The 13,755-nt window shown below is 39.7% G+C and overlaps 1 non-coding gene across 1 annotated transcript; it reads right to left on the bottom strand.

Moving 5' to 3' along the window:
* Positions 1 to 169: 169 nt before the first annotated feature.
* LOC133906835 (small nucleolar RNA snoR86) lies at positions 170 to 295 on the bottom strand. The gene has a single exon (XR_009907846.1). It is a non-coding gene; the product is annotated as a small nucleolar RNA snoR86 (small nucleolar RNA).
* Between the last annotated feature and the right edge of the window lie 13,460 nt (positions 296 to 13,755).

Here is a 13,755-nt window from a genome sequence, read left to right as displayed (position 1 = left end):
ATACCGCAGGAAAACGTTGGATAACTAAAAGCCTACATTTTTACAGATGAGAAAGATCTTTGTGAAACAAACGAATAGGAAGAAAAAGATCAACTTGGAATCCAAACCTCATCAATCCAGAAGGAAAAATGGAAAAAAAAGAAATCTGAGTAAGGGATTGGGTGAAAGAGATGTAGCAGCTTGTTCGAGACCGTCACAAAACAGAGAAATCTGAGCGGCACGGAGAACTGCAGGGTCGAGTTCGTTCTCGCCAACCTTCAATGCAAAGATCGCCACTCATCTGGCCCCTTTGCTCTGCAAATTGGCTATCTTTCTTCCTTTACACCCTTTTAATTTTTATCCCCCGAGATCCAATCCCTAAAAATTTCGAGAAAAAGCCGAATCCAACCAAACCAAAATAAAAGCCGCTGAATCGGAACACCAAGAACGAGGGCAATACAGAGCAACAACCAGAAGAGAAGAGATCAGAAAGAGAAACAATGAGAGGCAGCAGGACGATCCAAATGAGATGGAGGCGCAGCCGATGGGGAAGAGGGGGGTGAGGAACAAAGTCGGATGGAGACTGCTATTTATAGAGGGGCTCACCGGCCGGGTGGTGGCGGCACAACCCTAACCCTATCGAATGCATCGTCTGAGGTCCTGGATAGGAGATGGGCCCTTCTGAGAACCAGCCTGCTCAGCAGTTAGGCCGGTCGGGGCCTCATGGGCTTCTCTACAGGCCGCAAGGTGAAAGGTAGACCCAAACTTGGTGCTTTTTTATTTTTATTTTACAATATTTGTAAAAATATATGTTTATTTAAAAATATTGCACATCTAAAGATACCGTCGCCAGTTGGTAGGGAGACAAAAAGATATCACCTATCTAAGGGGTGACACTTTTAAAAAAATAAAAAAATACTACGTTCTATTACTCTCAAAATTCAAAAAACTATTGAAATAATCATAAATAATTCTGAAAAAATATATATAGTAAAAGATATTATGATCTAGCTCTAAAAAAATTTCAGACAAAAATATAATTTATAAAATGAGAAACAAAAAATACAAATTTCATTGTACACAATGAAATTTTTTATTTGAGTTGAAGTTTTTTGAGAGATAGATTATAGCATCCTCTACGCCATACTTTTTTGAGAATTTTGCATAACTATTTTCATAGTATTTTGAATTTTTAGAACAACAAAATTCAATATTTTTTTCTATTTTTTGAGCTGTTGCTCATGGAAGGGCGACACCTTTATTTTTTTTTAAAGATGACGCCTATTGGAAAGGTGACACCTTGTTATCGCCCTTCCAACAAGCGATAGTAGCTTAGATGTGCAATATTCTAAAATAGATATTTATTTTTGTAAATATTGAAAAATAAAAATATAAAAATTCCAAACTTGGTAGGCACGTGCAGAAACGGGGGAGCCCACGGCCTTCTCTGGTTATGATATTTTCTTTTGCTAAAAATAATAGGAAATTCTGGAGACGAATTCCTTACATACCGCTGAATAAGTTGATACTAGGTAGAATGACGCGCTTCGCTACGCCCGTTCATACTACAGTGCAAGTGGAGGTGTAGAGAAAAAAATTACATCCAGATATAATTGAATAGCAACACATCATACAGATTTGTTGTATAAGATTATTATTTTCGTGGGTAACAGGTAGCACAATAAGGATTAATAAAAGTTCTAATTTGAAAAAATAAGGTCGTGAAGATTTTTTGGGTCGACGACAGAAGTTTTCAGAGGGAGATGTTGGATTTCTTCGGTCCCACTTATATGAGGGAATAAATGAGCGAGATATTGTGTTTTTTAGAATAGAATAATTTTTTTGTTATTTAAATATCTGGTAACAATAGCCACAGTAGTACCATAACAACCCAAATCTCAAAACCAAGAAAATTAAAAACCTTTTCCAAAGAAAATAAAAGAGTTTTGCAAAACTAAAGAATCCTAAGTGTGTGTATATGTATATATTTGATTGCTTGATTGATTGATTTTGTGAAGTAATATATATATATATAGTTATTCTAGACCGGAGTCTCCGGGCTCTCCAGACTTTTTATCCCTATCCTACCTGAACAGTTATTCTTCCCCTCCACATACATCCTCTTTCAACCTCTCTCTTCACAAGCAATCCCCTCCGGTGATTTTCAAGAGTGACCAAGGATTTATGTCATCTTTCATCGTTTCTCTCTCAAATCTAGGTCGGAATCTCTGGACTCTCCTATTCATCGATTCTCCGGGGTCTTTTGCTCTAAAAAGGTACTTTTTTCGAAAAATCTCTCGATATATCAATGCCTTTCTCTATAATCGATTTCCTCTGGCAGACTTGCTCAATATCCTTCTTAGAACTCATTGCTCCAAGAGATTCACCTTTTATTGGCTGAATCCCTCAAACCCTAAGGTTTTGAGTCAGCTTCGGGCTGTCCGGAGTATCCGGTGTTCACCGGATACTCCAACCCCTGTAAACTTGTCTGAATCAGTCCAGTCTTGATGCAAATCTCGTCGTATCTTAAATCTATCTCTCCCGTGTATCTCAAGAATCTCAATATGGGAGGAGATAGATATGTGCAAGGTCACACCTTCGAGAGAAAGAAAAAGCAAAGGAGTGATCTTCGTGCACAAGAGCAAAGTGCTCCGCCACAATCAGAGGACAGTGGTAGTGGGCATGCAAGCGTTGAGCGCGTTCGGAAAGTGGTGAAGAAAGTGAAGTCACCCCAAGCCACCGGACGTGGTATTCGTCTTGAAGAAGGAACAATTGATGCAGGGTCTCAAGAACAAGTGCTGGTCTAGGCAGAACAAAGACTCAAGTGAGTAGAGGTCGAGAATCTGGAAGAGGAAGGGGATCAACCCCAGTGACAGCGGGAAGAGGAAGAGGAACCTTGCCATCTCGAGAAGAGAGAGGCAAGGGCATTGCCATGGGGAGCAGCTCCGGATCTCCTAATGATGACTTTGAAGAAGAGCATGAGGAGGAGCGAGAAGAGAATACTGTGATAGGCCCTCTGAAGCTTCACAGACCCATCAAAACAGCTTCACCTTTTGAAACCCCAAGGCAAACCATCAACTACATGAAACATGCTTCGAAGGTAAATTCTGAGAGGCATGTAAATCCCTATGAGTATGAGAAAAACATCATTGATTATAGCTTTTGGAATGATTTTCAATCAGATTTCTATGAGGCAATCATTCTTACCAAGAAGAAACCCATAACTCATATGCAGTGGATAGATTGGGATTATATGGCACTGAAGAATGATTTTGTTTTCAATAAGGTCATAGCTGCCTGCGAACACAAAAAGGTGAAGAACATCATGGCATTTAAATATGATTGGAGTGAAGAAGTAATAGCACAATTCTATGCCACTGTTTGGCTTGATGGAGCAGAAAATCCCTCCATGTATTGGATGACAGAGGAAGAGCAATATAAAGTGAGTTTAGAGCTTTTGCTCACCACTTTAGATTTGATACTCGTGATACCCACAAAGATCAGATTCATAATGAGCATCAACTCACTCTGGAAGAATTGGGTTTCATGTATCTAAATCATGGAAGGGTTGAATTTGGAAAATTTACTAGGATGAGACCTTTCTATAGGTGTTTAAACTCTCTTTTTCGGCTCACTTTGGCACCCAAGAGCGGAGATTCCACCACGGTGCAAAATATTTCAAGAAATCTTCTTGCTGCAATGTCCAATGACCATGCACCGTTCAATGTTGCATACTTTCTTTGGGAAGAGATCGTCTTTACTTCCAAATCTCCTATCAAGAGCTGTTGATATGCTCCTTATATCATGTCCATCATTGAGAGAGTATCCAAGAAGACATTTATCAAAGAGATCAAACATGAGCCCTATCGTATGAGGCCTCTGAACATTAAGGCTCCCTCTCCATCACCATCTCCACCTTGTGTTCCCCCGAGCACTAGAAAGATTGCTTCAAGACGTGCTCCACCACGAGGATCCTCATTTATCAAGAGTGCTCTTAAGGCCATATTCAACGTGTGCACTCACAATGCCACACAAATTAAAGAGAAGAATGTCAGATTAAGGAAGATGGAGAAGCGCCAAAAAGCCATGTATGCTTCCATGAATCTTCAGTCGCCCTGCTCTCCCATTGCTTCAGACGAAGAAGAAAGTGCACCCATTGAGTTTGAAAATCCTTGGGCTTGGTATGATGTAGCCCAAGCGGCTGCAGAGAGCTCCCAAGCATAGCATGATGATGATTCCTCTGATGCAGAAGACGTCCCTAGAGCAAGTTCTTCTCATAATGGTGACAACGATGGAAGCGGGGATGACGATGACGGAGATGAAATCTATGAGGGAAGCAGTGATTAGCTCCTCTCCTCTTTTTGGTGTTTGATGCCAAAGGGGGAGAGATGTCAGTTTCTTTTTTCAGCTTTGTAATCTTTTCTTTTCATCTCCATTGGACATTAAGACATATGTATTATTTGTGATGAATTATGTGGTGTATTTAAAATTTGTAAGACATTTTATGTTAGTGTGATGCTTGTTTAGTTTGTCTTGTTATGATTATTTATCTCTTTATTAGATTGAGTGATATATATCTTGTCAAATGCATCATGAATACTTTTGTATACACAATTTGCATCCCACATATCCTAAGATATAGGGGGAGCTCTTGCAAATTTTCTTATAAATATGTGCATTTGAGCTCAACTCGATTCTCAATCAATGCACACATTTAGGGGGAGCTCGCCATATATTCTAGAATTCAAAATCTTTTAATTCAGCTATTTCTTGTAAGCTTTAATCGTGTTGTCATCAATCACCAAAAAGGGGGAGATTAAAAGTGCATCTAGGCCCTCTAAGTGGGTTTTGGCTTATTGATGACAAAACGATTAAAGAACTAATGTGTTTATTGAAGCTATGAACAGATTTTAGTCTCATTGGTGAAGATACACGACGTTGATGTTCCTCGAAAAGAAAAGAGAAGCGGTTTGTAGTACTCAATAGGATTTTATTTATTTTATCTTTGAAATTGAGTCTAGAAAAACCGTACTATCAAGAGGGATGCAATTGTCAACTTTGATGGTGTCTCAATGCTCAAAGTAACCTATTAGAACCAATAGTTGAGAGACACATTCACCCACGGACACCCGAAAAAATAGGCAGAATGTCCTGAGTACGAAGTCTCCGGTATTCACTGGATACTCTGGTACTCAGTGTTTTAGGCCGGAGTCTCTAAGTGAGACTCCGCCAGAGAGTCTTGGTTCCAAATTATTTTTAATTGTCCGGAGTCTTCGGTGTTCACCGGATACTCCGGTACTTGGTGAATTTTGGCCGGAGTCTCCGAGAAAGTCTCCGGCAGAGAGCCTCGGTTAAGGTTTTAGTTTTAAAAAGACCGGAGTCTCCGGTGTTCACCGGATATTCCAGGTAGATGAAGTTTTTGGCCGGAGTCTCCGAGTGAGACTCCGCCAAAGAGTCTCGGTTAGCATTTAATTTAAATGACTGGAGTCTACGGTGTTCACCGGATACTCCGGTACCTGAAGAGGCCAGAGAGTTCGGCAAGTCTCCGGACTGTTTCTTTGAGGTGACTAAGTCCCACCCGGAGACTCTGGTGTTAACCGGATACTCCGGACAATTCAACAGAACCGCTAGTTCTGACACTGTTCTGAGCCCGTTTTGGATTTTAGACCAGAGACTCCGGTGTTCATCGGATAGTAATGGCTAGTTTTTTAGGGTCAGCTATATATACCCCCACACCTCCTAGCATTCAATGCTTGCTGTTGCTGCTGAGCTACATTTTGAAAAAGCTTCCTAAGAGTATTCAAGAGCCCTCCAAACATCTCTAGCATTTAGTTTTGTGCCAAAATTGAGAGATTGTGTTTGGAAGAGTAATTGAATTGTTGAGCATTGAGTTCGTCATCAAGCACTCATTTGTGATCTTTTCTCTTGGAGCCTTGTGCTCCTAAACAGCAAGGCATCGCCTGTAGATCACCCAAGAATTGTGGAGTGCCACAGGAAGTTTGTAATCGTCATCGATTTGAGTAAGAAAACCTAGCTTGATCTTTGTGGTCGCTAGGAGAGGATAGGGTTGAAAAAGACCCGGCTCTTTGTGAGCTCCTCAACGGAGACGTAGGCATTTCTTTGTGAGATGGCTGAACTCCAGGATAAATTCTTGTCTTCTCACTTTATGCAAGTTTTACTAATTGTTGTAGTTTTGGGATTTTTCCCAAATTCTAGTATTCGTGAGAATCTTACTGCAAGCTATTGTTGTTTAAGCATTTTATTCATAGTAGAACTTGTGGTATCTTTTAGACTCTAGTAAGCTTTCTTAGATTCATTTGTTTTCGAAATCTTGTATAACCTAGATATTTCGGACTAGACCGGATACTCCTGACAAACTGGAGTATCCGACCTTCACCGAATTATCCAGCCTCTGAATAATCCGCTGCTGAGTTTTAATTTTCAGAAACGCCTATTCACCCCCCCTCTAGGCGACTTTAAGTACATTCATGTGTCCATGTCGTAGAGTTTGAGTCGGAGTCTGTATGCTTGTATGGCAAAGTACACGTACAGGTGCACGGAGTCCAGATACAAGTCGGTTAGCTTGTATGTCTGGTGGGTTGAGTACTCATGGCCTATATAAGCAAGGGCATGTAATAGGAGTTTAGATGCATCAGGGAGAAAAGCTCAAAGTACTTGGTTAGGTACTCGGAGAGCTCAGATCTCCTCAGGGCGTCGAATCGTGGAAAGCTCAAAGTACTTGGTTAGGTACTTGGAGAGCTCGGATCTACGATCGGGTCGAGGAAAGCTCGAAGTACTCGGTTAAGTACTCAGCGAGCTCGGATCTCGAATCTAGACTTCGTAAGATATAGGAGAAAAGAAAAGGCTAAGCTGTTACGGCCTTGGAAATTTGTGTGTTATTGTTCTCTCATCATGTTCTAGCGAATCGTCGAGTTCTGGTTGACGGATCGTCCGTCTTGCTTCTCGCCGGGTTGTTCATGTGATTGGACGCTCACCTGGTTGATAGAGTGGTCGAGCACGTACTCAATGGATCGCATGGTCGCTGGTGGATCACATAGTTGTGCACGTGCTGGTCACTCACCTGATCGTGTGCTTGCCCGGACGCGTGCTCGAGGAGCACGGGCTGGTCGTGGGAACTGGTCGCTCACGGTCCTGGTCAGGGAAAGCCAACAATTGGTATCAGAGCCTCGACAAACTACTCGACAAGATAGGAGATCTGTTGTGTGCGGTCGATGGATAGCAGAGGTAGTGAATCGACATCAGCGATGATGTCTGGATCAGGAGCACCGACGAAAGAGAGTTCACTGGTGTCACTACATTATCCAATGCTCACGACGAGCAACTACACAATATGGGCCATCAAGATGAAGGTGTTCATGCGTGCACAAGGCATTTGGGACCCTGTCGAGCACGATGACCCGAAGGAAAAGGTGGACATGAAGAAGGATCAGATAGTGCTCGTCGCCATCTATCAAGGCATCCCAGAGGAGACGCTGCTGGCAGTATCCGAGAAGGAAACTTCCAAGGAGGCATGGGAGTGCATCGAGATGATGTACCAAGGTACCAAACGCGTCAAGGATGCTCATGTTCAAACCCTCAGAGAAGAGCTAGATGGCTTGCGGATGAAGAGCATGGAGTCGGTCGATGACTTCGCAATGAAGGTGAATTCGATCGTCAGCACGATTCATGGGCTCGGCGACAAGATGGAGGACTCGTATGTGATAAGGAAGATCCTTAGAGCCACACCAAACAAGTTCTTGCAAATTGTCGCTTCAATCAAGCAATTCGGTGACCTCGAGACCATGACAGTCGAGGAGGTCTTTGGCAGGCTCCGAGCGTACAAAGAAAGGTTGCGCGTCAATGACAAAGATGTCGACATCAATGCTGAGTATTTGTTGCTCACCCGAGAGCAATGGAGGTTTAAGGAGTAGAAGAATGGTGCTGAAAGCTCCTCCAACAGTGGCAGACAAGGAAACAAGAATCGGAAATTTGACAAGGATGAATAATGAGTGCTTGCTTTAGAGAGTAGAAAGCCTTATTGCACTCTTCATCAAATTCAAATTTGGCATCCTTATGTAGTAATTTAGTCAAAGGTTTTGTTATCTAAGAGAAATCCTTGATGAATCGTCTACAAAATCTGACATGACCAAAGAGTTCCTAAGTGAATTGATATTTGTGAGGTGGCAACTTCTCAACAATTTCAACTTTTGCTTTGTCCACCTCTATCCCTCTTTTAGGGACTACATGCTCTATAATTCCTTCCTTGACCATAAAATGATACTTCTCCCAATTCAGAAGAAGGTCAACCTCTCCATAGCGGTGAATCACTTTCTCCAAATTTGCAAGACAAGAATCAAAACTCATGCCATAGACTGAGAAATCATCCATACTTCCGTTATTTCTTCAATGAAATATGAGGAGATAGCCATCATACACCACTGGAATGAAGCTGGGGCATTGCACAGCCCAAAAGGCATCCATCTATAAGCAAATATACCGTAAGGAAATGTGAATGCTGTCGTATGTTGATCATCGTTGTGAATAGGGATCTGGAGAAATCCTGAGTATCCATCCAAGTAACAAAAATTCGAGTACTTAGTATCCTCTCAAGCAACTCGTCAATAAAGGGTAATATGAAGTGTTCCTTCTTTGTTGCTTTATTCAATTTCCTTTAGTCAACACACGTATAAGTTCATTCTTCTCATTCTTGACTAGAGTTAATTCTCCCTTCTTTGATATGCAATGCACTGGGCACACCCATTCACCGTTAGAGATTAGATAGATGATTCTTGTCTTTAACAATCGCATGACCTCTTTCTTCACAACATCCCTCATTGCATTATTAAGTCTTCTCTAATGCTCTAGAGTGGGTTTGAACTCATCCTCCATATGTACCCGATGTGTGTAGAGAGCAAGGATGATTCCTTTAAAATCATCAATAGTGTAGTCAAACACCTTCTTTTAGTTTATGAGAACCTGAAGTAGCCGTGTTATTTCTTGTTCACTTAGATCATTGTTGACAATCATTGGGTAAGTCATGTTTGGCCTAAGAAACTTATAATGCAGCCCCTTTGGCAGTGACTTTTGCTCAACTTCCGATGCTGGCTTCGCTTGTTCAGCTTGTATATTTTTAGGGGCAGATTTTATCTCAAATTTAGGTGTGACTAATTGGCTAATAGATTCATTAATCTCTTGATCCTCAGTGTTGTTATCTATGCTATCTTCAAGAACTCTCTGGAGTGGGTCCATGAAACCATGTATATAGGATACATTCTCTAGCTCTTCGTTATCAAGAGGTGGATCAATAGGAGGGTCTAAATATTGCACAAAATCATGAGTTTATTTTATTCCTCATGATTCAATTGTCATCTTCCCTTTTCCCGTATCAAGCATATCATTAATCAATTTAAGGAAAGGGCGTCCTAAAATCACATCTTCTATTTCAGCATGACAAATAACAAGAATGTAAAAATCAATTGGTATAGAGTTTCCTGCTATATGACATCCTGATTTTCTATAAATCCTAAGGGTTGCTTAAGTTTTTATCTACCATTATTAGTTTAACACAAGTTGGGGCAAGAATAGTACTTCCAAGTAACAAATATCAAAAGAGGCGGTATGAAAGCACACTTACCTACGCTCCAATGTCGCGTAGAGCTTGTGATATCCATTGTCCTTCAATCATACATCTGATGTGTGGGATTGGGAGCTTTTCACCATCTTGATGAGCTGTGGTTATCCCAGTTGTAATTACCTCTATTAGATCTTCCTTTATCCCATTTCTCGGTCTATGTTGCATAAGTTGCTTCACTTCCCTGATGTGTTGGCCAACATCTTCTGTGTCTTCGGAGAAGAGCTTCCCAATGATTTCTTCAGTGATCTTCATAGCATTAACTTTTTCATCACTCCTCTTTTATTCATTAGGAAAGCATCTCTCTACAGCTTTGATTGATTTGCACTTTTGATCTGATGGCATTCTTGATCGTCTGAAGGTTGGTCTCAACCCAATTGGTGTCTAGTCCATGGGTTCAAATTCGAACAATGATTTTTTGCTTCTTTGTCTTGTGTGCAACTGATGCAATCTCTTTAGATAAATATGTTGCATGCATATCAAGAATAGCCAATTGAGTGTGCTATGGAAGTGCTAAAGAGATGTTGATGTTTGGTGACACAATGATTTGAGGTGATATGGATGATGTCAGTGTTTGCCTCTCAAATGGTGATTCTCTTAGCACCTCTATTGGTGGTTTTGGCACCTCTTGTATAGGTTGTGGTGCCAAAAGCGTCTTGCTCCTTTCTTGCTTCACTTCGACGGGCATTGAAGTGGATGTGACAAGCTTTGGTTGCTCTTCTTTGAATGGTAGCTCATCATAGTCTTCATATTCCTCCTAATCTTACCACATTGCCTTAGCAGACATGATATCTAGAATTACTTGCTTTTCTGTCGTAGTTGTTTTTGTCATGAAACGGCCTCCCGATGCCGCATCAAAATGAACTACAAAATCCTTAGAAAGTGACATATATAATGTTTGCATAATAACATCGTTAGCTATTCCAAGTTAAGGTCCACATGTTAGCAGCTCATTGTATCATTCCCAAGCATCAATCAAAGTTTTAGTTGGTGATTGAGTGGAAATGATAACTTATTTCCTCATTTTATTGATTCTAATGATAGGAAAGAACTTCAAACAAAGTTTCAGAAGGAGTTCACCCTAATCCGCTTGCACTTCCTTGCTTGTTGTATTGCACCAAGTTTTAGCTCTTCCTTCGAGTGAGAAAGGAAATGTCATCCATTTGAATAGCTCTCCTGATACACCTTATTGCTTGGATGTATTACAAAGTCCTTCCGAGGCTTTGATATGTTTGTATGGGTTGTCCTCCTTGGTTCTGGAGAATGTCTTTTCTTGAGTCATTTGAATCAATGGCGGGTGTAGACAAAATTCCTTCATTTCAATTTTTGCGTTTGAGCATGCTAGAGCACAATGTTGAGTTCCTGGTCCATAATAATCGATGAGCGTCTTCGGCTGACCTAGAGGACTCATTTTCACAAAACAAAAAGAAACAAAACTAGCAAAAAGATAGGGATTAGAGTGTTAGTAACAAATCCTAATATACGAATAAAAATTTGAATTTTCCCCAGCAATGGCGCCAGAAAAGCTTGTTGATACTGGCTATGCACACATTTAGATTAACCACAAGCGCATGGGTTAATGTTGCAATTCCTAGGAGTATTTCAAGGTTTATCAAACTCAGAGAATAAGTGGATCAAAGTTGTAACTAAAGAATATAAGTACTAACTAAATCAAGGTTGATTTAAATTATTTGGAACCTAGAAAACACGATTGATAGATGTAGGGTTGTAAACAGATAGATAAAATGGTCTTTCCTAAGATATAGGTTCACAAGCATGCAAAGATCAGATTAAAGAGGCCATTATCACTGATCAATGATTACGCTGTATATGAAGAGGTTTGCCTCTTTCAGGATGTCACGTAGGAAGGGTATGCCAAGATCATCTACAAACACACCATAACGATATTGTCGGTACATAAGCCTAAACACCACATTTACACTTATCTACTAGAGTATCCACTTATCAGAATGAATTCAAGATGCAAGAATTGAAAGTGCACATCACATAGATTGAACAACTTACACGAATACGATTATCATCATAGAGTCTTCTGGGTAGGCCTCGATAATATCTTCCTTATGTTGTTGGTTCTTCAAAATATCCTCTCTTTACTGCGAATCTTCCATGATCCCTTCATTGTTTCAATTTCTCCCAAATTTTTGTATTTTTATACAATCAAACATAAAACACAATATGTCGCAAAATGGGGTTAATGTTTAGCATTTATGACAAAATAAATATAATATATCCACTATATTCAATACAAAATATGTACATAACTAGCGTCATCATATACTTGTTCTAAGCAGTCTATATATGTTTATGCTATCCTTTTTTGAGATTCAAAGGGGAGTTCTCAAAAAATTGGATTACTATAGATCTAGATTCTTCTATCAAGGTGATGAGCATAAGAAAAAGTACATACTTACTAAATGGAATATCTTGTGTCAGCCTAAGGAACAGGGCTATCTGGGAAATCAGGATCTAGACATCCAAAATAACTGTTTACTAAGTAAATGGCGATTCAAGTTAATTAATGAGGATGGAGTGTGGCAAAGCTTGCTTAGGAACAAATACCTAGGTAGCAAAACAATTGCTCAGATGGAAAAGAAGCTAGGTGATTCTCATTTCTGGTCTAGTCTCATGAATGTAAAGTCTACTTTTTGTAGATTGGGGGAATTTAATGGCACCCATATCAAGTTTTGGAAAGATAAATGGATTGGAACAAATACACTAAAAAAAGCAATATCCTATTCTCTACAATATAGTGTGTAGGAAACAAACAATAGTAGCGGAGGTCCTTAGATCTACTCCTTTGAACATATCCTTTAGAAGAGCGAATGTGGGAAACAAATTAGAGGCTTGGCAAATTTTTGTTGCAAAAGTGGCATCAGTCCAACTTAATGAACAACCAAATATGTTCATATGGTTAGTACATCAAAGTGGATATTTCACTATGCATTCAATGTACATGGCTTTGCTAGACTCAAATATTATTCAAATGACCGCTATTTATGAAAACTTAAGCTCTCCTTAAAGATTAAGATCTTTTTATGGTACTTGCATAGAGGTGTTATAGTGACCAAATATAACTTAGTTAGAAGGAACTAGCAAGGAAGTGAAAAATATCGTTTTTGTAGTAGTAACAAGATTATTCAATATTTGTTCTTTGATTGTCACTTTGCTAGATTTCTTTAAAGGATGGTACAAATTACCTTTGGCTTACATTCTCCTAGTAGTATCTCCAACATGGTTCATGGCTACATGGAATTGACGTTAAGCTAAGGAAACAAATCTTGGTTGGTGCCGGTGCTTTATGTTGGGCACTTTAGCTAAGCCGAAATGATGTTATTTTTAACAAGGCAGACGTTTATTCCTCTACGCAGGTTGTCTTCAGAACTACTTATTGGATCCGTTTGTTGGCGTTGCTATAGAAGAACGAGGAGCGGGGCACAATGCACACCGCATGCCGTCTTTTAGAGACAACAACTATGGACATCTTCGCAAAGCATGGGTAAAGGTTTAGCAATAGAATAGATATTTAATATTGAACATTTGCTATTTGTTAAACCTCTTTGGTTGGAGGATGTGTGGTGCCTGTATGGTGCCTGTGTGGTAGGCATGGATGCCTATAACATAGTGCAAACTTTTGTAATAATTATCAGCTAAATACATCGCAAGATGTAAAGGCTAGGATATTTTCAATAGCGTGATAAAATAAAACTCTCTTTATTGAAAACAGAGTAAATGGTGAGATAGAAGTTAAAAGAACTAAATGATATGCGATCCTTAGCACAGTGCCACTGAATGGGAGCAAGTAGATTAGCTACCACATGCATCACAGAATGTCATGTATCATGGATGCAGAGATGTAGATATATAGGGATTTGTGATAACCGATAATGCATAATATTTATACTCACCCCGCCTGATAATAGCTATCCATCCCAAAATACATGCCATACTAGAATGCATAGAATTAAAACTTTGACCACTACTCTCTCTGTTCTTAAATAGATGTTGTTTAGAGATACATGCAGTCAAATTTTATAAACTTTGATTACTAATATACACAAAAGTATGAATATTTATCACATAAAAATGATACTAGTAGATTTATCATGGAAAACATTCTCAAATGA

This window comes from Phragmites australis, chromosome 23, assembly GCF_958298935.1.
Source record: "Phragmites australis chromosome 23, lpPhrAust1.1, whole genome shotgun sequence".
NCBI lineage: Eukaryota > Viridiplantae > Streptophyta > Magnoliopsida > Poales > Poaceae > Phragmites > Phragmites australis.
Note: the sequence above shows the minus strand (reverse complement) of the source record. Positions and strands in the feature narration are given on the sequence as shown.